Source organism: Nuphar pumila, chromosome 13 (assembly GCF_984573655.1).
Source record: "Nuphar pumila chromosome 13, dmNupPumi1.hap1.1, whole genome shotgun sequence".
Lineage (NCBI taxonomy): Eukaryota > Viridiplantae > Streptophyta > Magnoliopsida > Nymphaeales > Nymphaeaceae > Nuphar > Nuphar pumila.
Window position 1 is genome coordinate 10,338,772 of NC_143261.1, and position 25,046 is coordinate 10,363,817.

Consider the following 25,046-nt stretch of genomic DNA (forward strand, 5'->3'; position numbering starts at 1 on the left):
GTTATCTCGTGGGTTAATTTGCTTAACCAAGACAGAAAACTTTGCTTCATATTGATTGGTGTCAATTTCATTGAGTTTCCAAATAATAGTTGCCTACTTAGCCTTTTCTGTTTGGTTGGATCTTCCAATATTATGTGATAGCCTAGAAATAGGCAATACTTAGTATTAGCTCCAAGTCGAGGAAGAGACCTTAAATGATTTCCAGTTAATCAAACAAAAAACTGGTGCCCAACTTAATGAGTTATTTAAAATCTAAAAAGGTCGTTAATTATTAGGGGCAACCATGGTTTGTCATCAGACATGGGATGACCTAAAACTAGATAGGGCATCCCTTATCACAAGATCAAAGTTGGGTTTACTCCCTGATGAATGGCAGGGCCTTTAACAGTTTTTTTTTTTTTTTTGAAGAGAGGCCGACCAAATGTGAGTTGGTGATGGGGTTCTTTCCTTGGCCTAAGTAATTGCTAATCTCTTCTTTCTTCACCATTATCCAATTTATTTATTTGATTTATTCTCATAAAAACTTTTTGTGCTTTCGTTTCCTTTTTTACTAGAAGGAGACAACTCGTTTCTCCTATTCTGTTTTCTCTACTTCTGAACATCTCCATTAAAGAACTAATAGGACTAAAAGGGCTCCCCACACCTAGCTAGGTGAGTCAGGCATTAAGGCAGTCAAGATTGAAGGACGTTGTGAGTTCAATGTCCAAGATATGTCTCATGATGAAAGTCGAAGCCAGAGGAAAACTATCCTAAGTGGACAAGGGGGAGTATTTATAGAGTTTTACACTGTAGACACCAAAACATAGCTACAGTTGAGTTTTGTTTGGGAGCAGGAGATGGGAGGGGAGATGGTATTTAATGAGACTTTAATTAATGCCACCAAGCCACACAGGTGCTTAGGAATCCTATTTTAGGAGATGCGTTGAGATGAGTTATTTTTAACTACATTATCACAAGGATGTTGTTTACAACTCCAGCTTTATCGCCTATTTTCTTCTCTCCTCCCATCACCCCTTTCATCTCCTCTCCAACATCAGCTCCCAAATAGAGCCTTATTGTTGCACCTCTTAGCCTGTAACGATACATCCTAACCAGATCAGTACTTCCTCCTGTTATCAAAATGAATAAATAAAAACTAATGCGAGATGATTGACAATGAGAATAGTTTTCGATGGCTCTATTTTATATTCTGAACAAAAAGACAATTGAATTTGTGCTTCATGGGATTGCCATACTATATGATATATTAACAATATAATGGAGTTCAAGTGATGCCAACGGATTGGCAATAGAGAGTTACCATTGCCAATGTTTTAGGGATTACCACTTGTATAACAAAACTCAACTGTATCACGTGTGTTTTTTTTATACTATCAATAGTCTTGTCACCAGCTAAAAGTGAAGCCCCCCTTGAAGTGCTCTGGTGTACCCCAACACCTGAATGACCTTTGAAGCACACAACAAAAATTAAGCTAAATGTTGATCATCAAGTGTACGGGCGAAATATTACAAGCACACGTGCACACAATCACATAAAGAGAGCAGGGAGTTAAGAGAGCATACAAGAAGGCAAGAAAACAAAGACTTTGATTAGCAAGTTAATGAGTATAGAGGGACCCCAAAATCACCTTGTGCATGAGGATTCTTAGGCCAAAGGCCATTTATGCACCTAAAAAAATCAAAAGAGATAACTACATCAAGCAACAAAAGTAAAAAGCTTGATAGTCCAGAACACTCTTCCCCGCCTAAGTTGGCACTGTCCTCGGCAAAAATTGTGAGTGACACTCCTCCACAAGTTGATGGTGCTTCCACATGCTGATTGCTTTCTTTTAAGTAGCTTTGCTCTTTGGTAGTACTTCTTTACCTTGCCAAAATAAATATTGAAGTGGTTGAGGATGACTTCTGGTTCTCTGCCTGGGATGCTGGCTATTGAAGGTGCACACTGCAGGATCGAAGCACGTCATTGTCGATCTCCTTCATTTTCATGGAACGACTTTAGGTTGGACACATGAAAAACTGGATGCATCTTAAAGTCGGATGACAAATCTAACTTGTACGCCAAATTCCCAATGCACTTCATGATAGTGAATGGGCCATCAAATTTGTGAATAAGGCCTTGGTGGTGACCCTGAAAGATAGCAGTAAGCTCGAGGTAGAGCTTTACCAACACCTTATCTCCAATGTTGAACTCTGCAGGTCGATGCTTCTCATCCACTCATTTCTTCATGTGCTTCGCTGTCTTGTTCAGATATACCTTCACTAAGTCTGCCTAGTCTTGCCGGTTTCTGACAAATTGGTAGGTGTATGGCCCTTTTTCATATCCACATATAGCAAGAGAGTGAAGAGTCTACAACTGCTACCAGATGATTCACTTTTCTAGATATTATAGCAGAATTGAGCGACATCAAGTAAGTCTACCCAATCTCTCTGGTTAGCACTCACAAAGTACCAAAGATACTTCTCCAGTATGCCATTGATTTGCTCTGTCTGCCCATCAGTCTAGGGTAGAAAGCTGGTGCTAAAATGCAATCTATCCCCAACAATTGAAATACCTCACACCAAAACTTTTCAGTGAAACAAAAATCTTGATTATTGACAATGCTATCTGAGATTTCTCAATACTTTACCACATTCTGCATAAACAACTTTGTAGTGTCAACAATTGAGCAGGTGCCAGGATGTTGATAAAAAATTTGAGACTTACCTTTAAAATCGAAGAAATTCCTTTTTAAAATGACTCGGGGGACATTATTCGAACTTCGACCATCATTCACCAAAGGGAAGGTAAAGCTGAAGCACACCTTTTGATTCCATAACATAACTCACACAACAGATAATGCAAATAAACAAAAGAAACATGTAAGAATCTGCTCTAAACTAATAAAATTAACTAAATGAATAACATAAACAAATAAAAGAAAAGGAAAATAGATAAATAAACACACCTTTTTTGGACCCGGGGTCTGTTTTAGGCTTTAGACCTCTTTTCATCCTTTTCGTCCGTTTAACAACACTTCCGCAAGAAAGTGAAGATTTTCTTTAGTTGTTCTGACACAACCTCTGTGCAGGCAGGATATTTAGAGAAAGGAGGGAATGACAAAGCTCACGTTCATTCTCTGTTGTGTCAGCGCTCGAACATCTCATGTTTGCCCTATTTATAGGCATTCAGAACAGATATGGATTCTAGGATTTTTTGGGTTCAAATGAATCTGTACTCATTCTGGACAAGAGATGAGGTTAACTAGGAGGAGTCCTCCTTGGGAGAAAGTTTATCCGAGGAAAAATATTCTCTCAAAATTGAGTGGTTGGAGATGAGGCAAATGTGCCTCATTTGCTCAAACTGATTGGATGACTAAGCTGGTTTGTCTATCCCGCGATGGATGACTAAACAAGTTTGACCATCATATAGAGACAAAATAGTTCAAATGTCAGATAGACTAGACTAAATGGCTGAATTGGAGTAGTCGTCCAGGGTCTGATGTTGAAATTGAGATAGTCGTCCAGGAGGGACAAGGCAAATGTTGGATCGGTTAGACGGCTGAACTGATATAGCCATCCAGGGTCAGACGACTGAACTGAGATAGTTGTCTGAAAGGGACAAGCAGTGGATTTTCTAGGATTTCTTGTGTTTTCCTTTTTTAGAATTTCAATCCTACAATTTGATTCTTCCAAGGATGTTACTATTTTAGGTATCTTGAAAAAAAATTGGGTGTCTACAGATGCCCCTCTTTGTTATTAATCAATAGTGACTCAATTTATGACAAAGACATAGACACTGTCAACCAATTTTGAAAACTACTAGGTTGTGGAGACTGGTTTGGTCTCACCGAATGAGGTTGGACCAACATTTAAAAAATAGAGAAAACTGGACTGCAGAGACCATTTATGATATCTCCAAACAAGGTCGGGCCAGTAGGAAAATCTAAAAACTAGGTTTTTTAGTCCATGCTTGGTCTCACCAAACGAGGTCAGGCCATTTTTGGGAAACATGCCAGTGTGGCAAGATGACGACATCCTAGGAGGATCTACCCCTGTGATTTTCGGCAAAAAGAATGTGATCCAATTTTTGCTAAAGATGGTGATGAATGTTTTGTGCTACAATAGCTAAACTGGTTTAGCCATTCATATTAGGATTTTGGAGAATATGGCTCCCAACAGAACTCTACCTCTTCTTTTCATAAAAAGTTTTGTTTGTCTGGCTTTTTCCTGTATGGCACCAAATATCTGCATCTTTTGCTTCCTGTGTAGCCTGATTGGTGCCCGAATTTTTGCAATGGACTCATCTGCAACCATTGTCGCCCTTGAGAAGAATAATGTCTTTCTATTCAATCCTTATCAAGCTATGCACATCACCACATTCGTCATGGGCTGTTGGTAAGACTCTTTTTCGATGTTTTTGTTGATTCCTCTTTTTTTTGGCTTTTTATGCTTTCTTTTCATAGACTGACCGCATGTACAAGGGAGGAATTGCTGCCCCTTGTTGGTTCAATGATTGGTACATGAAACTACAAACAATTCATTGCCAGTTTTTATAAGACTTCGAGTTTTTTCATATCTGCTAATTGCAGAAGATGTTGATCAACAAAGCCCTATTGTCTGCCCTTATGGAATGCTAAAATCCCCACATGAACACTTTTTGGCTTCCATTTGGAGAGATGACCATCACCCTTGATGGGACAATTCGCCTATTGGGTTGGTTCATTCTCTTTCTGAACACCCTGTAGATAGCTTCATGGTGAGTCAGGGTACAATGAATACTCAAAAACTTTTATCTTCTCGGTTCAAACACACATATTGGGATTTGATCCATCCTTCTTGAGACACAGACAATCGGCACCCTTATATTGTCCTTGAGCATCTAAAATTGGCATTCCAACCACATATGCACAAGGCCACTGGGATCCATGCACAAAAGCATATGTTGGGGGCCTTTTATCTCTACACTGTGGGACTACTGCTTTTCCCTGATGACGAACATCTAATAGACTTGCAGTACATGCATATGTTGAAAAGTTGGCACGTCAATGGCCAACGCTTGTCCCTAGACATGGTTGTTCTGGTGGCAACTTACTGAGGTATAAGCACATATTTGGTTTTCGCTGTCATTGCCAATGCATAGACAGAAAAGAAAAAAGAGCAGATTCCTATCGGATGACCAAATATGTCAGAAACAAAGTCTAGCTGGTTGACCAAACATGTCAGGAACAACCAAAACTGTCAAGAACATAGTCTGGATCGACGACCAAACCTGTTAGAGACAACAAAGTAGACAATACACAAATTGGGCCTCAGACAGTCAAATCTACAAAAAAAGCAGGATGGACGACTTAGTTGTCCAATAGAGCAAAAAAATATTATAGAAAGCAGAAAAATAAAGGAATGCACACATGCCCAAGGACTGCCAAGTCTGCACAAAGAACATGGTGGACGACTAAACCTGGTTTAGCCATCCAACAAAGCAGAAAATGAAAATAACAAAGACTAAAATGCAGGTCTAGCTACGAAATTTTGAAAGAAAATAATATCCCATCATGATCGCCAAAAAACTATCGATAAAAATTTTGAGACTTACCTTGAAAATCAAAGAAATTCCTTTTTAAAATGATTCAAAGTCATCGTTCGAACTTCGACCATCCTTCACCAAAAGAAGGTAACGCTGGAGCATGCCTTTTGATTCTGTAGTGCAACTGACACTGCAAATAATGCAAATGAACAAAAGAAACATGTAAGAATCTTATCTAAACTAATAAAACTAACTAAATGAATGAAACAAACAAATAAAAGAAAGAAAAGGAAAAATAGATAAATAAATCCATATTTTTTAGACTTGAGGTCCGTTTTAGGCTGTAGAACTTTTTCGTCCTTTTCGCCTATTCAGCAACACTTATGCAGGAAAGTGAGGGTTTTTTGCAGTTGTTCTGGCATAACCTCTGCTCATGTAGGATATTTAGAGAGAGAAGGGAATGTAAAAGTATATGTTTGTTCTCTATCATTTTAGCACAAAATATTCCCTCGAAAATATACAAAAGTGGTTAGAGATGAAGCAAATGTGTCTTATTTGCTCGAACTGATTGGATGACTAAACTGGTTTGTTTGTCCCACGATAAACGGCTAAACCAGTTTGACCATCCTTTAGAGACATGATAGACCAAATATCTGATAGATTGGAATGGACGACTAAACTAAAGTAGACGTCCAGGGTCAGACATCATAATTGAGATAGTTGTTTAGGAAGGATAAGACAAATGTTGGATCGATTGGACGATTGAATTGAGATAGCCATCCAGGGTCAGATGACTGAATTGAGATAACCGTCCGCAAGAGACAAGTGGTAGATTTTTTGAGTTTTTTGTGATGTCATTTTCGTGAACTCCAATCCTACAACTTAATTCTTCCAAGGATGTCAGTATTTGGGCATATTGTTAAAAAATTGGGTCTACACAGGAGCAACCATGACAATAGCATACTTTAAGAACCTGTCCACAACCATAAGAATTAAACTACAACCTTGTGCTTTCGATAGGCTAGCAATGATGTCCATGAGGATGCACTCATACTGATAGCTCAACACAGAAAATGATTCCAACAATCATTTTGGTCTCTGATTTACGACTTTATCCTACTGGCAAATCAAGCAGGTCTGCATATACATATCTATGTCATCCAGTATATGAGGTCAATAATACACATGCTCCAACAATGCCAATGTTCTCAGATGCCCTGGGTGGCCAGCCCAACGTGTGTCATGACACTCTTGCATCAAGTGCCTTCATAGAACACCCCACTGTAGGATATACAAATGATCCTCAATAGTGCAGATCAGGTCATCTTCGAATCAAAATCTCTGGGTCTTTTCTTCCTTTGCCAACATGGCAATCTGTTGTGCCATCAGATCATTCTTTAATCCTTCTTGAACATAATCGAGAAGAACACTTATTGGTTAGATGGTGCTACCTTTCTCTAATGCAATGTTGTGAGTTTTGCCTTCCGACCCAAAACATTTACAACGATATTGGTCCATCCAGGCTTATACTCAAGGACCATGTCAAATTCCACAAGAAATTTCTGCGAATGAGCTTGCTTCAGACTCATCTTCTTCTGAGTATGAAAATAACTTATTGCCACATTGTCGGTGTGCACAAGAAACTGCGGCCCCAAGAAATAGTGTCTCCACATGCGGAGGCAATGCACAATAGTTAACATTTCTTGCTTGTGCACAATGTAGCACCGCTCGACATCCTTTAGCCTGCAGCTCTCAAAGGCAATGAGATGTCCATCTTGCAGTAACACCCCACCAATTACAAAGTCAAACACGTTAGTGTGCACTTCAAACAACTTTTGGTAGTCAAGCAACTTCAGCATAGGCTCCTCAATCAACACGCACTTCAACTTCTCAACAGCTTTTTAACAAGAATTAGACCACACCCATGACCTTATCTTTCTTCAGCAGATTAGTGAGCAGGGCAGCGATCCAAGAATATCTATGAATGAATCACCAATAATAATTGGCAAACCCTAAGAAAGAATGCAACTCAGGAACTTTGGCAGGTGACACCCACTCTTGAATTGCTTGACCTTCTCGTGATCCATCCTCATCATGCTTCCTCCCAAAATGTGGCCAATAAAATGCACTTTCTTTTGGCCGAATAGGCACTTATCTCCTTTCACGAACAACTCGTTATTCTTTAGAGTCTGAAACACAATCTAAAGGTGTTGAACATGCTCCTTCATAGAATTGCAGTACACCACTATATCGTCTAGGTAAACTACAACGAACTTTTCAAGGTGCGAGTAAAATATCTATTAATCAATGCAAAGAAGGTTGCAAGCACATTCATGTAAAACATCTCGAGTACATCACAAGAAAATTAAAGCAACACTATCCATTTCATTACCAATAAAATTTGACATTAATCAAAATGTTAAGATCATTACAAAAGCAGAATTAAAAATAACTAAGCTATTTTAAGTTGCCCAGGGAACATAAAAAATTTGTGCATCCTGGTACCTACATCATCCCACAATCACTATGTGTCATCTATTTTTTAACTAAAAATGGTAAAATAATAGGATCATACTACAACCAGTCTGAGCAGTAGGATTACTATGATTATGCATGTATACAATATAACAAGGATGAGTAATGCTATTGGTTATTCAATGAATTGTAAAGCTATGACGTAACATGAGGTAATTAAATGAATATTATATAAAATATTTAATAGTGTAACTCTTTTTTGACATATGAATAAGCACAAATAAAGGATAAACAAATTCAGGCACAAAATATCATGACCTCCATATAGAAAAATAACATAAAATAATTAATTTAAGTTTCTCTTTAATTATCTCGCGGGTACTCGCAGGCCAAGGCAATCGTAACAAAAGAGAACATTCGGAGGTTTGTTATGCAATGTATTTTATTAACCCGAATGTTTAACTAAAACTGAAATCTTAAGGGCGCGGTTTAATAATCGAGAGAACCTCCAGAAGGTCAAACAAACAAGATGCATCCTTAACTTCTGCAAAAGAACTTGTACCTACCACTTAGGATAAATTGGTAGTCCGGGCCCCCTAACTTCAAGGACTGAAGAACAACAAGACATTGTTGCTCGAAGCTAAACAACTCATGTCTTCAAAGTTGTGTACCACCTACCCTCTCCAAGGTAAGCTCGAGTCTGAGTGGGTTACTTATCTTATAAATTTGTTACCTGACTTCTCAAGGGTTCTACATGAATTGAACCCAATAGCTCAATGTTTCAAGTACTTGCATAAGTAACGAATCATACCACCATAGTAGTATATTCCCAATTATTCTCACTTTAGGTAGGTAGGTTGCCAAATATCAATTTATTCGTATAATCTCACTCAGTGTACTTCGGTACCTTTAAACCATCGAGCACAAGAGCCCCGATACCTGTAAACCAGACATGCCAAATATTAAATTTATATTTACTTGTATATTTATTTTATGAAACTCGAGGTGCCCATGCAGTGGCGTAGCTATGGTTCATGTGAGGGGGGGGGGGCAAATAGGGGTGTAGCAAAAAAAGAAATAGTCGGGGGTTCGGGGGCAGTGCCCCCCAAAAAAATTTTTTGAGATAAAATAAAAAATGACTACAATTATTAATAAAAATCTATTTCATATGGACAAATCAAACTATTTGCTGCAGTCAGGGCTGGGCTAGGACTGGACTGGGCTAAAAAAATGGATAAAAATCTATTTCATATGGAATCAGGGCCGGGCTAGGACTGGGCTTTTAAAAAAAAATAAAAAATTAAACTGTCCGCCTCTGCGCCCATGCAAAACTCTCAATTCCCTGGCTTGGTAACTCATGTGCTAGCACCAAACTGACCCATAGGCTTGGTTATGAGTTCACTCTTTGAAAATTGTAGGTAAGTTACACTTTCCTGTCAATTACCTACAAGTAATTGTAAAACTTCACACCAACAGTCATTTTATAAGACACAATTCTATGATTACTCATTCTTGGACTTAACACTTATATGAGCAGGGCACATACAGTCAGTCCTTTGCATTAAAGTATTTATAAACAGGATTTTACCCTTGGTATATTGTACAGTGTTCAAGTTTTATAAGCAAGAACTAAAAATTAGTTATGCAAACACAGAGTTTTAATCATGGAGTCCAATATTAAAAGCACCAAGTTTTTTAGCTATGCAGTCAATGATTTCTGTCTTTGAACTCAACACAGAAAACATTTTGTCAATAACCTAACACAATCACTCATTTCCAGTCAGGGTATTTAATGTAGAAATTCAAATCATCATTAAACTAAATGCAGAAATTAGTTCTTGAAAATAAGTTTCTGTTATTAAAACTAATACAAACATCCAAATTGTCATTGTCCAAGTACTTAACACTGAATTTCAAAATCCCATTATTGTCTCAACACAACAATACGCGATCATTGAACTATATATAAATAAATTTCTGTAAATATGTTTAAGACATCAAATCACCTAACACAGAAATCAAAAAACTATTAGGGAACTTAATATAGAAATAAAAAACTATTAGGGAACATATACAGATATAAATTTCAGTCAATATCATGAACATAGAATTTCAATCTGTTATTGAGATTAACAGAATAACATGCTGTTATTGAGATTAACAGAACAACATGCTGTAATTAAAATTTGCATCGAAAACTAACTATTGCGACTAGCAGACACTTGATACTGATTTTGATTATTGCTCTTTCAAAAAAAAACAGAAACTAATAACAGCTAATGTAACAAGCAGATTATGAGATAAGTTTGACTTCAGAAATCGATTCTTGGTCATGGTGTAAAAAATGCAGATATCTTTTTCTAACATCGAAGTTAATCACAGAAATTTCAACCAATGGAAATGCGCAGACCCCTTTTACAGAAAAATACATAATAGCCAATTTTACCTTAGGATATAACACACAAAAAAACTATAGTAAGACCCATACATCCGTTTATGTTATTGAACCTGATACAAAAAAACACCCAAAATGGACATGCAACTCAGGAATTCTAAAGTATATTTCAAAGCTAAACCCGCAGATTAAAAGTTGGAATAATTTTTAGAATATTTTTTTTTTTTATCTAAACATGCTTAACAGAATGATTTTTATTATGGAAACGATTTTTATCATGGTAGAACTCAAAACACACATATTAGAAAATTTTGATCAGCCTAAGTTATGCATATTGGTCATTGGGCTTAACATAAAAGTATCCAATGGCAATACATCAAGTTTTACCACGATTTTCAGTTAGCATATTTCAGGAATTACAAATACGCATACACAGACTTTGTTCGTGGAAACAAGATATATTCTGCTGAAATTACGTAGTTCAAAATACTTCACACATGCAGGACACAAGTTTCACAGTCTGATTTCATGCATGTACATTCAGAAGATTATCTATAAACCATCACACAGAAATTACACAGTTTAAAATCACGTAGGACAGAAGTTTCACACTCTGATCTCACACCGCTGGATTGTGAGGCAACACATTGCATGCTTGAAACAAAATACACTGCAAAAATTACAAGAATCCTACTTTTTTTTTGTGTGGGGGGGGGGGTTCCTTCCTCTGCAGAAATTTCGTGAAACCCTCACGTTGGACCGAGAGAGAGAGAGAGAGAGAGAGAGAGAGAGAGAGATGTGGTTCACGCCTGCTGGGGATTTCTCTTTTAAGGATTTTCGTGAGAGGGAGTTGGAGAAGAAAATAAGGGAGAAGAAGAGTCGTGGGTGAGAGGTGGGGGGTCGGCCTCCCACCTTTTCTCCCCCACACTACATAAATAGAGGTTTTTACGCCCCACACTTTTCCTTTTCTTTTTGGGTTTCACATTTTTTTTCCTTTTTTATTTCAAGTATCACGTTATTACGGTTCAACCATGAACCCTTTCACGTATAACGCCCCCATTATTGTTTTTTTTTAAATTTTGCCATGCCCCTCGCACGTGATAGTGTGAGCTTTAAAAAAAATCATGAGTTTGGATCTTTTACACGAGGACCCACGATTCATTATATTTTTGGATTCATGTATGGTCCATCCAAAGATCCAAATCTTTTAGTATTAAACTTAGAGCTTCAAACTTCGGATATGGATCCAAATACATTGGATCCGACATTAAAATTTAATTGGACCACATTATGATTTTGATGTAAAATCTATACTAAGATATCAGAAATCCGATGTCAAAGATCCAAACAATGCATTTTGGATCTAGTATCGAATATCCAACCAAGGTTTCTACAATCTGATATCGAAGATCCAAAAAATGTTTGGGATCTAATATCGAAGATCCGAATAGGATATCATGGGTCTGATATCGAAGATCCAAATAGGATATCCAGGATCAAATTTTGAAGATCCAAATAAGATATCTAGGATCCAATATCGAAAAACCAAACAGGATATCTGGAATCCAATTTCAAAGATCCAATATTTGGGATCTGATTTAAATAAAAAGAATAGAAATGAAACTATTCTCATACCGCATTTTGGCCATGAAATTCAAGTCTACTTAGGCGATAAAATTTACAAGTGTTACAATTAGTGCATATCATCTTTGTGTTGAAGATTCAAAACCCAATGGTACAATTGTATAATTGGTAGGGGTATGCCTAACCCCAACTTGCCTTTAAAAAAAAAAAGCTTTATCAACTCAATTTGACCACATAGATGTGTTTAATTAAAACGGTTTTTTTGTTAAGGATCAAACCTTGAGTCATGAAATTTTAGTGCATTGTGGATTGTTAATTTTTTAAGCCCTTGAAAAACCTGCATATGCATCAGAATCATATGATTCAAAACTCATTTCTCAATAAACAAAACCTGTAAATTACAATTATAGGATCTATTCTATAAAAAAATCTAAAGCCTATGATTTTCAGCTCAATAGTCCCATATAATTTGGTACCTTCAGTAGCACCAAACATTAACATATATATATATATATATATATATAATGGTAGCTGCCTACCAAAAGGGCATTTTCAAGATTTTTTTTGCAAAACTGACCTTTGCATATGTGTTTGGCATTTTCGGTGTTGTAGGATACTACACTTGGATCATGTTCTTTCTGATAAAAAAATATGAATTTTTAAGCTTTGAATATTTATGAAATCTTAGACTGTCAATTTTTAAACCTTATATAAACCTACTTGCATGTTGAAATCAAACGAAGCAAGAGTAGTTCCTTATGACATCAAGCATGTAGATCACATTTATATGGTCAGATTTAATAAAACACTGGAAAAACTCTTCAATAGGCCAAAAAAGTGGTAGACAACTGCCACCTATTCATACGTATTTAAGATTTGCTCCAATCGTGTGTAGGTGTAAAGTACCTAGTAAATGAGGTAAAACCCCTTTGTTTAGTTTTTTCCTCATATCTAACACCATAGATGTGGTAACCAACTTTGTCTTACTAGGATCCTACTTGTGATTTTTCGGCAATCCAAAAATCTATGGACATGAAGGCATTGATTTTTCTTGACTCACAAAAACATATTTTTATAAAAAATATGATCCGAGGGTAGATTCCTACTAAACTGAGCATGCTGAACATATCTATGAGGTTAGATTGTGTCAATACAACTAACATTTGTGAGATTCAAACAAGATTGCAAGAACAATCGATTGCACCAAATTAAACCATATATATATATATACATATATATCATCCTAAATATTTCACATTATGTGCAGTGTTGCCGGATGGTGGGCATTCACCGACCTGCCTGACAGCCATCCATCTTGGAGTTTCTCGAGATGGGTGGAGTGTCCATATCGAAAAACATTGAGATGGATGGTCAGCAGTAGTGGAGCTGCACTATGCAAAGCATGCAGCGCTGCATAAATTATGGCCTCAATCCTGAAACTGCCCCTGCGTTCCCTTTCACCAATATCAAAAAACCATCTGAATTTGTGCACGCATGTAAGGAATCGCTGGGCAATTTGACTGATCAAACATGACAGTCATATTCCTGTCACTCTCCGCAACGGTTCACATTATTCTTTTAAAGGAGTTAAAAAAAACATTAATTTTGAGGTAACAAATTAAACCTAATGTCAAGATGAACTGAAATTTACCCATAACATTTCCGTCTTGTCTTGTTGGTGCTGTCTCTTGGGCACCCATGCACATGTGACAGGTCGTGCATTGCTGTCTTTTTCATCTTTCTTTGCTGCTGACAATAGCATGAGCCCCACATTGGCATATTGCTCTCAATCCCATTCTCTATGATTGCAACAAAGCAGAGGATAAGGTCTAGATGTATTTTTTTTTACCCTTGACAAAAATAATGCAAACTTGAAAAAAAAAGAAACTGGGCTTGCTTTAATGAGTTCCTTCATCTATGTTCTTATTCACATCACTGTTAATTGGAGTTCTAAGGCTTAAAACACATACTACAACATGACCATTTACAGATAAATGTGCTAAACTACATTAAAAAAATTTGTTGATGTTTCCAATAGAGAATGTTGGAATATTAGTGATATTAAATCAGTCATCTTTTGTCTCTTTGAGTTAATGAGCTTTTTTCTTGGTAGTTTGAATGTTAAGATAATTTTTTTTTCATTGCAAATGTACATGTTTATAGCTCCTTATTTGTGCATCATGGACAAAGAGCTACAGTTATCATACTTTTGTGTGCCAATGATACAATAATTACTAGGACTTCTCAATTGTTGATTGAAAAAACTAAAAGGTTCTTGCCTATGTCACACCAACACTCCACCCTACATGTGTTAAAATGTATATATATATATATATATATATATATATATATATATATATATATATATATATATATATATAAATTTTTTTTTGCAATTTTGTAATTTGTCATGCCCTCCAATGGCATTTTTGTCTTTTCATGTATTGTAATAGTTTTGTACTTTTTTATTTTTATTTATTTTTGTCTCTTTTGAGTTAATGAACATTTTTCTTGGTAGTTTGAATGTTAAGATAATTTTTTTTCTCATTGCAAAAGAGGGAAAAGAAGAGGGTTTTCTCTTGTGAACTTTTGTACATCCAAACCCACGATGCTTTCTGGATCGAGTATACGAAGGTTAAAATTTGATTGTGGTGTTTTCTTGTTGGGTTTTCAACAGATTGAGGAAATAAAGTCATCGTCCCAAGGGGGCTTATATAGCATAGTGGGGTGGGGCCTTGGCTGCTAGACGAGCAGTCAATGTTCGATTCTCATGGGCGTTACCCCTCTGTGCAAGCCAACACTTATCATAAGCCCTGAGAGCAGGGGTCTTAGCCTCAAAGTTTTACGCTGCCGGCACGATGACCATAGGTATGGCGGGCTGAGCCAGCGCGACCAGGTCTTAGCCCCGAGTGTGGTGTTTTTTGTTATAAATCCAAAAAAAAAAAAAAACATTAATCGATTAACTTATAATCTCTTGTAATCTTATTGTTAATTATAGATTGTTGCTTGCAGGCATTGCCCGTGGACATAGCCCTTTGTGGGGTAAACCATGTCAAATCTTGGTGTTGTGGTTTGTGCTCTCCTTGTTTCTCTGTTCTCTAATACTACTTGCGTGTACGTATCTCTAGATCTTTTTTTGGACTGCTTGAATGGATGACAATAAAACTGATTTGGGAAATCAGATTAGTGGCGGTTTGGCTGCAACTCATCATGTAAAGATTTCCTTTGCATTGATTAGATTATTTATGGGCCATCCAAACCCTGCAAAAATGAAAGATATGCTTCCTCATGAAATTAAAATATGGATAGCCATGCACATGTTTTGTAGGCCCAACATGGTTCTCATGCTCCCTTGTGTTTCTTCCAAAGCATCATTTCATGAACACGTGACACTGCAATCCACCTCAAGAAAATGACAAGGAAATACTGAAATTTGACCAGGCAATGACGCGGCCCATACTCATGCATCACATCCCACAACTTCCAAGCAATGGTCTATAGAGAATCAATGCAAAAAAAAAAAAAAAGTTGCTTGCTTAACTAAAACCGACGATGAGGAAAGAAAGGAGAACAAGAGTGAGGAATATTGGGATGCTATGGACAATGTGTGATTGGGACACTTGGGTCTAGAAGGGCAACCAAGTTATGGGGGGTGGGGTGTGCTGCTTTTGTTTTATATTTTGGCAGAGATGAGAGGGAGCTAGACTGTACAAATAGTCGTCATAAGGGGCCAATTTTTGGGTCAACAGTGGTGCTTTTCCTCTCTCTATCTCTCACTTGTCTTCTTGTCTCCATCGCTTGCTCTGTCAAAGCTGTCCTCCAGCCTTGCATTTGGCTTATTGACTGGTTGCTGTTCTCACTACTCATTGACACAATTACTGAAAAACTTGTACCACATTTACTGTAGAGAGAGAGAGATTAGCAATTTAACCTAAATTCTATATCACATGGACACGCCATTTTCGAGGTGAACCTATGGTAACACGAGGCAAATATTTTGCACATGGGCCTGGCCCGATTAGGGATCGATTATCTAATCAGGCTTAGCCCGACCCAACTTGATTCGAGCTGGGCTGCAAATGCAGCCCAAGCCTGACCTGATACAGGCAGGGTACCTGACAGCCCATCGGGCACTCGGCCCGATGTCCACCCCTAACAATGTTAGGAAAGTTTTAAATTATTAATGGTTACTATCAAAAGTGTTTTGAAAAGTTTAGTCCCATATCTAAGAGAGAAAAGCTTTTCAAGAGGTTTAAATAGAGAGTTTGTAATCTATTCTTTACTTTGGTAAGCCTTGAGTATTTAGGTGGATTGCGCACGTTGCTGCACGTAGCAACGGACGCGCCGTTCGCGCACACGCGCGCGTGCGTGCGCAAGGGCGCAATGTGGCGTTTTGATGGCGCACTTTGCACTTTTGAAAGGTTTTAATAGCATTTATATTGAGTTTAAGGCGCTTTGTGACTGTTGGACGGTTTTGGAGGCCTTTGATTGACAGTCAAAGGTGGGTGACCGTTCAGGTACCTTTCATCCTATTTTCAAACTGTCAGATTTATGGCCTTTAATCTCATTTATCGCAAAACGTTTTGGCCTCTCTAAAAGGTTATAAATATCTTCTATCTTCGTCTTTTGGATATCATAATTTCTGACTCTCCAGTTTTCTCCTTTCTTTCTTCTCGGTTTGGCTTGCAGAGTTCATGTGTGGGAGAGGTCATCTGTTCTTGCGAAGCAGTGACTCTCTTGAGGTTCAAGCCTAGTTGTATCCTGGGAACTCAGTCGTAACAAAACCCTTTTTCGCATCTTCGGAATTTCCGGAGTGGGGCGATTGAAGTTCTAAAGATAGCAATCTTAAGAACGTGCCTCTAGGCTTGAATTCTCTTTTCTGAAATCCTGTTTTCACTAGGTTGGTATAACAAACAACACATCTAGAGAGTCAGATTCGAAAAAATAAAAAATAAAAAACTTTGAAAATACTCTCTTCACATGAAAGTTTGCACTTTCGGTTCACCAGTCGCGGAACCCCTACCAGAACAACAGCCGCCCCATGTGACAGAGGGATTCGATCCCAGGCCTTCAGCTTGACACCGGAACCCGCGGAACAATTACTTTGTCACTAACACGTTATTAGTAAGCTTATTTTAGGAAGGTTTTTGCATGCTATATATCATTGGTAGCAGCTCAGGTAAAACTTAAAAATTTTCCCTATTAAACCACTATCAATTAGTTTAACCATGTACCACCAAGGTGGTATTCCATGTGGTAAGCGGGGTCCTGTGAAAAGCTGAAGTCCCAGGTTCGAATCACTCTGCCACATGGTGCTTAAGAGATATCTGGTAGGGTATGCCTAACCCCAACTTGCTTATAAAAAAAAAGAAAACTGGTTTAACCATGCAGCAGAATTTCAGTGTAAAAAGTAATAAAGAGCAATATGGTTGGCGTTAACGATTGATGTTACATGTCTTTCAAAAAGAATGCCCTCCAGCATGATTTCAATGAAGCTCAAGCCCCACTTTATGAACCTGGCCAAAACACTTTTCTTTTATGGCATCATATATATATTTTTTGTGAATAATCTTTTAAAGCATGATCGGTGTTCAGCTTTTACATGAGATTCACAGACCCAGGTGCATGCTAACCCCACAACCTCCTATTTGTTTGTGATTCTTCTGTTCATATGCAATGTAGTTGTCCATTCATACTCATGTTATCAGTATCGGTATACGCATGAATCAGTTATTTTTTAATAAATACAACAAATACGTACTAAAAACTAATTTTCAAATATTATTTTAATAGTTTTAACAAGCATGAGGTTATGATTGACACATTATTTTTTATTATTTGTTGGCCGATACAGTATCAGTCAATACAACTGAATTGGTGGCCAAATCGAATCAGGGCCGATACAGATACTGATACTGACAACATTGATCCATACAACTACACAAAAAGCAGAGTTGGGCACATTATTGCACATCATTGATGATTCTTGTGGTGGTAATTCTGATTTCCGTTTCTAGACATTCCTGCGTTATTTATTACAATAGTGACAAATATCGTGTTTTTTTTTTCAACAAATTCAAGAAATTGGTAGCGAAATAAAAACATATCACAAGAAATTCAACTTTATTTAAATTTAATTTAATTTTTTACTTTGTAAAAATTAATTCTTATATTTTAAGTTGATTGTCTTGCCAATATTTTGCCGAAAACACAGAAAATATATATATTTTTAATTTCTCACTAGATTTTGGTCGTTGATATTTGCTGTTTTAAACGTTTTGTTTACTATTGTTTATTGCCCTATCACTTCACGAATAATTGTTATTATTAACTGACATGGATTTTTTTGTATAACAACTCATTTTTTGGTCATATTTGTACAATATTGAAGCTTTTAGGGATAGTACACGAGAAAATGTGGATAATGGAATTCGCTAAGCCAGATATTTTTTCTTCTTTATTTTCCCAAAATCATACATGATGATATAGTAAAGACGTCTCTCTCTCTCTCTCATATGAGTGGATTATTTGGCTACGCTAGTGTTTCCCATACTTTCTGTATTAGGACTACTTGTGGGTTAGGGATGACAGTGGGGGACAAGGTCTCCACCCCTGCTCCATCTCAAAATTTTGCCTTTCATTCTTACCTCCATTCCCTCAACGGGTTTTGATTTTAACCTCTATCCCCGTTTCATGTCCTTCATCCCCATCCCCGGTCCCAGAGGCGGAGCTGAGGGGGGGACAAGACTGGGCTGTAGCCCAGTCCTGCCTCCCGAAACAGTTATTTTTTTTAAAGCCCAGCCCTGATTCCATATGAAATAGATTTTTATCCATTTTTTTAGCCCAGTCCACTCCTAGCCCAGCACTGACTGCAGCAAATAGTTTGATTTGTCTATATGAAATAGATTTTTATTAATAATTGTAGCCATTTTTTATTTTATCTCGAAAAAAAATCCAGGGGCGCTGCCCCCGAACCCCGGCTATCACACCATTTTTTTTTTGGCTACACCCCTGTTTGCCCCCCCCCCCCCCTCACATGAATCCTAGCTACGCCACTGCCCAGTCCAAAAGGGATGAGGCAGGGCGAAGCTTCGTTTTCTCTCAATCCACTGTCATTTCTAAAGAGTATTTTAGCATTTTATTAACGGGGATCAAGGACGGGGTGGGGGCAAGTTTGGGTGCGGCAGGGGAAAGCATAATTCTATCCCCGCACAGGTTTTGATTTTAACATCCATTGCCGGTCCAAGCGAGGAGATGTGGTGGGGCCCATTTTCTCCCGGTCCACTGCCATCTCTACGTAGAAGCAGATCAGGTCATGCTGAACATGAGCATTTTTTCTCATGCGGACATCGTGGCCGTCTGTTTGCATTTTTGGATGAATGCCACGTGGTTTTGTTGGCTTTTGAGCTTTTTAAAATGCAAATCGGATGGCCACGATATGTCAGCATGACCTGATCTGCTTCCAACTGTGGGTATCTCCATGCTTTTCATCTTTTTACTTTCTTTTTATCAATCTTTGAAATTGATGGCTTTTTTAAAGCATCCGCATTTACTCAACCGCAACAAGCTAGCCTAGACAGAATTCTGATTTTGTCTTTCTATTTGTAACAGAGATCCAGAGAAGCTGTCTTCCATATCCAACTAAGGATATGTATATCAATATTTAGGATTTGGGTTATACGACGTAGGCTGCAAAATCCAACAGTGCCTGCCTTTTACTCTGCCAAACCATCCTATATATATATATATATATATATATATATATATAAGAAAAGTGGTAGCTTTCTATCACTTTTTGAGCCTACCACATGTGAATAAGGGTTTCAGGTTGTTTTTTGCAAATCTGACCCTACCGATGTGTTCGGCATGATCGATTTGCTAATAAATGACACTTGGATCCTGTTTTTTGGATAAAAAGATTTATTTTTTAGAGTAGAAAGAATTCTGGTTGTCTTTGTATTTGTAAGAGAGAGAAGCTGTAATCCAATATCAACTTAAGGATATGTATGACAATATTTAGGATTTGGGTTATACGCGACGTAGGCTGCATTCTGTCAAACCATATATATATATATATATAAAGTTGGAGCTTCCCATCACTTTTTGAGCCTACCACCTGTAAATAGGGGGTTTTGGGTTGTTTTTTGCAAATCTGACCCTGCTATGATCGATTTGTTAAGAAATGCCACTTGGATCATGTTTTTTTGATAAAAAATGATCTTTTAAGCATTAAATATTTTTGAAAATTATAAAACATTGATTTTTAAATTTTATAAAAACCTAATTGTGTGTTGGAATCGGATCCAAGAGTCTATTCCTATAAAATCAAACATGTAGATTACATTAGTATGGTCAGATTTTAGAAAAAAATCTTTCAAATTCTGGTAGGCTAAAATAATGTTAGTCAGCAATCGCCTACTATATATATATATATATATATATATATATGTGAGAGAGAGAGAGAGAACTGATTATTTGACTTGTGCCAGTGCGAGTTTTTGTAGCTATTTGCAACATCCCCACTATATATGTCTCAAAGTTAAAAAACCCAATGATTCTCTTTTTATTGGAAAAAAACTAATTAAAATTGTGCAACAGACTCATCGACCTAATCTTTGAAAGACTTGGATCGTCATCTTTAACTTTAGTGGCTTATAATTAATCTCTCTAAAGTGACAAAAAGGCCTCCTCATGAAATTCACGTGCCTGAAATCAGTGTGACAAATTTCGAAATCTTATGGAAAAATTATGTAAATGGCTAAAATATCATGATATTTTAAAGAAAATTTTTCATTTAGAGACCCACCTTTTTGGCTGGAATTTCAAATTTCCCGATTTTTTTGTGTGTAACATCTCGGAGTGGCATTTATATTTTATTGCATATTTTAATCTCTACTCTTTTGCAAAAAGTTTTCTAATTTTTAATTCTATTTGTTTCACAAATATTTGTGATAAGAACACGAGAAATAAAAAGAAATTAATTTCTCACGAGAAATTCACATGCATTTAGTTGTCATTTCATTTGTTTGTCACTATGGCTGCAACTAGTATATAAAATAAGCAGCATAATTATATAATATTAATATCAACAACAGTAACCGATTAATTTTCTTATTGTTATCACGTAATTTTCATGACTATAAAATTTACCCCAAAAGAGTTCCTTTTTTTTTTTCATCGAGATGCCCGTGGTGACCCAACAACCGAGTAAGGCCTTTCACACGGAATCGAGAAAAATTAGAGGAGCTAAACTTTTTTCATTTTTGAAAGGCAAGCTGGGTTAGGCAGACCCTTAACAGTTATACAACTATACCATTGGGTTTTGAACCTGCAACGTCCCAACACAAATTGACGTGCACTAGCTGCTCCTACCAAACAAGTGGAGCCCCAAACCTTTTTTCCTTCTCCTTCTCCCTCTCCCTCTCCCTCTCCAGCATCAAAATCTCATATATTTATTTGAGGAGAAACCCTTACCAAGAACTGGTTCACTTAATGGAAACACCCCCTACGAGATAAACCCCTCACGGAGTAACTGATGGCCATCATTTTTCTGATTTTTTTTATTTATTTTTATGATTAAAAAATCAATTATTTTAAATAAACTGATTGGATACGATTCAATTATGCCAATCTTTTGAATTGTATTAAAAAATAATTTGGTTCAGAAACCAACTCTGAAGACAATGCTTTGAATCGTATGATTTTAACAACAACAAAAAAATCATTTTGTTATTATAAAGCTTTGGTGCAATATGAGCTGCCGATTTCTGATCTCTTTTATAAACTCATCTGAACATGAAAACTGCTTAATTCAACTCAATCAGCTGTAGGGCTAGGCCAGATGATACATATCGTATCGATACGCTTCACTCCTGAATCAACTCTTTTCTAATAAATATAAAAAATACTTAAAAATTATTTATTAATATTATTTTAGTGCCTTTAAAACGTGTGGCGGTTAACATGTAATCTTTTTTTAATTATTTTTTGGCCGATTCAGAACGATTCTCTTGAATCGTTGGCCAAACTATATATACAGGGCCGATACCGATACTGACGAGAGAGAGAGAAGTGAACCCTAGAGTGAGTGTGGGACTCCAAGATAAGAAAATACGAATTAAAAGAAGAAAAAAAGAATAATTAGTGGCGGGCCCAGGCATGTCTTAGGCACAGCAGACACGCTAATGTCAAGAAAAGATAGGGAAGGGAGGGGTGGCCCACCACCATTTTACAACCACAACTGTAACAACAACAACCCAACCTAGAACTCACTCACCATGTTGTGAGCCCCACCACCAACCAAAGTTTGAGCATAGCTTCATAGACCCAATCCCACCCTCCCCCACAAACCCCCATTTATTTCTTTTTTTGAACTGGACAGAGGCAAGCACGCTTTGGTGTCTCACTTTACCCTTGCATTAGGATTCCCCTTGCACCCTCCTTAGTCTTTCCTTCCCTTGTTTCTATTATCTACCCTTAAACCTACCCCTAATAATATGCCGAGGATTTAAGCTCTAGGGTAGGCCTCTTTGGTCATCATCCTCATGATAGAAAAATCAAGATCAAAACTAATCCCCTCTTTTTATGAATTCCCAAAATGCCCTTTATTGTTGGTACCTTTAATCAAGACGTAGAGTCTGATGTTGAATAAATTTATGTCAGATGGCAACATCTCACTGCCAAAAGCTTTAATGCCACCCTCGTGACAACAACGACCACTCGCAATGGGCATCACAATTCACCACCCTTCTCATTAAATCCACCATTAATGCCCTTTGTACTGAGGTATCAGGTCGCCAACATGACCAAGAAAAGGGAAAAAAAAAACTCTGGTAATTTGTGAAAATAAAGGGGCAATCCTGTCCATGAAAAAACCAACAGTCCAAAAAAGAAAAACAAGATGGCAATCTAGATATTAACTTCAAAAAGATGTTCTATCTCCTAAGAACCGCCCCTATTAATCTCCAATGAGTTCTCCCCTCTTCCCCCCCCCCCACACAGACACACACTCTCTCTCTCCCCATCTCTTTCTCTCTCTACCCACTTTCTCTAGATTCTCAAATGGGTTTTCCTGTGGGCTACTCTGAGCTGTTTCTACCTAGGTTCCTCCTAAACCTGGCCTCATTGCTGGGGGTCCTTAGAGGGATCATAGACTGGCTCCTTACGTCAGTGGGTCTAGCCGGGTTCCTTGAGCCCGACCCATCCTGGCCGGACTGCACAGACCAGCTGCCTGAATTTCAGTCCGTGACGGCCATGCTGCTCCGGGAGATACTCCCGGTGGTGAGGTTCGACGACTTGGTGGCTGCCGGCGACTACGAGGGCGGCGAGAGCTGCGCAGTCTGCCTCTACGAGTTCGAGGCCGGTGACGAGATCCGGCGCCTCACGAATTGCCCCCACATATTCCACCGGGCGTGCCTGGACCGGTGGATGGACCACGACCAAAGGACTTGCCCGTTGTGCCGGACGTGCTTTGTTGCTGAGGAGATGCTTGAGGCCTTTAATCAACGGCTGTGGGCGGCTGCAGGGATCCCCGACTTCTACGGCGAGTACTCCCCCTCGGCGTCGCTTCCATTACCGATGTAAAACTTTAAACACAGCGGTTGGACCAAGTGTGCATATACATTTGAGAAGGAATTCAATCCACATAAATATTTTTTTGATCTCGAATTTTCACTCTTTCTTCTTCTGGCTTTTGTTTATATGCTCGACTCTTTATGATTTACATCATATTTCAAAACTTATATATATGAGATTTTGATGGTATGAAATATGATGCATCCCTTTAAATAGATTAGATACTTTTTAATATGTGAAGGTTTTGTTAAGAATGATAGTGAGGAAAGATGAGGTGTTCCATATGACATAGCTGCCGGATTCCGGTGGCCGGAATATGATGGTACAAGGCCACCTTGATGAGGCCACGACAACGTGACGGCTCGGAATTTGATGAGGTGTTCCATGTGACATAGTTGCCGGATTCCGGTGGACGGAATATGATGGTACAAGGCCACCTGGATGAAGCCGCGACAACGTGAGGGTTCGGAATTTCATGGGTGTGGGGTTGTACGGATCACCTTTTCTTAAATGTGAGCGGTAGGCCCAAGGAGAAATTATTTGTATTTGGAGGGGCTTTACAAAATATTCTACTTTATCTTTGTGCTCGACAATACCCATATTTGGAGATACGGAATTCCAATTGAAAAATAAATAAATAAATAATAGAAAGAGGAGCAATGGAAAGGAAGGCCAGGGAGTTGCAGATTTCTGTATTGTTTTTACTGTTGCAACTGCTTTAGGGTTTTGTTAGGGAGCCCACTCAAGTTGTAGCATCTCGGAACAATGACTGACCAGCCTAGTTGGGGGAGTTAAATTACGATTCCACTCAATTAGGTTCATGCCGTGCCGGGTGTTGAGCCAATGTGGCTCGATCTGAGGATTAAGGGCACAGTTCAGTCTTTGTCATGACCTAGACCCACCAAGAAGGCGCCCTTGAGTCTGATGGAAATTTGGAGCTGCAGATTGTTGGGAGCAAAGTTGGTTCATAACTAGGCTCGCCTGGTTGACTAGGGTTAGTTGGGGATCACCATTTGTCTTTGACATAAAGAGATGGTTGGGGTTGTAGGTTTTGAGACTATTGGTGCCTTTATTACCTTTAACGATTGAGTGACGAGAAATTTAAGTTTAGTTAAACCACTGAAAAGAGATTTGTCCTTCTCACTCTTTCAAACAGCATAGCATGTCCCCCACGTTAACGTGAACCCATGTGGATTGGATAAGCACATCATATCATGAGGGTTTCTGCTTGGGTCCACTGCAAAATCAATGGGTTGCCTTGTGAAAAATTGTTTGCTCTCTAGGTAAAGGTTATATAAGACTAGCAATTCTCTTTTGATATGAAATTAATTGTTTTCAGTTTAGAAATTATTTGTCTTTAGTTAGGATACAGGTTTGCATATTTTGAACAGGGCTAACTCTCAATCTTCAAGAATCTACTTGTAATTAACTATTCGAGTGCAAACTTGGAGAAGACTAGTTCATTGTTGAATTTGAAGGATGGGCATATTCATGAATATTTTATTTGCTTAAGGC

At 37.9% G+C, this 25,046-nt stretch overlaps 1 long non-coding RNA gene and 1 pseudogene across 2 annotated transcripts; one reads left to right on the plus strand and one right to left on the minus strand.

The window, feature by feature from the left end:
• Window positions 1-1,560: 1,560 nt before the first annotated feature.
• LOC149817727 (uncharacterized) lies at window positions 1,561-11,265 on the minus strand. Its single transcript, XR_016427389.1, has 4 exons — window positions 11,068-11,265; window positions 5,573-5,693; window positions 2,705-5,248; window positions 1,561-2,633 (listed from the first exon to the last, which is right to left on the minus strand). It is a non-coding gene; the product is annotated as an uncharacterized LOC149817727 (long non-coding RNA).
• Window positions 11,266-22,958: 11,693 nt separating this feature from the next.
• On the plus strand, window positions 22,959-23,619 carry LOC149817728 (brassinosteroid-responsive RING protein 1 pseudogene; annotated as a pseudogene). Its single transcript, XR_016427005.1, has one exon. The product of XR_016427005.1 is annotated as a brassinosteroid-responsive RING protein 1 pseudogene (transcript).
• The last annotated feature ends 1,427 nt before the right edge of the window (window positions 23,620-25,046 follow it).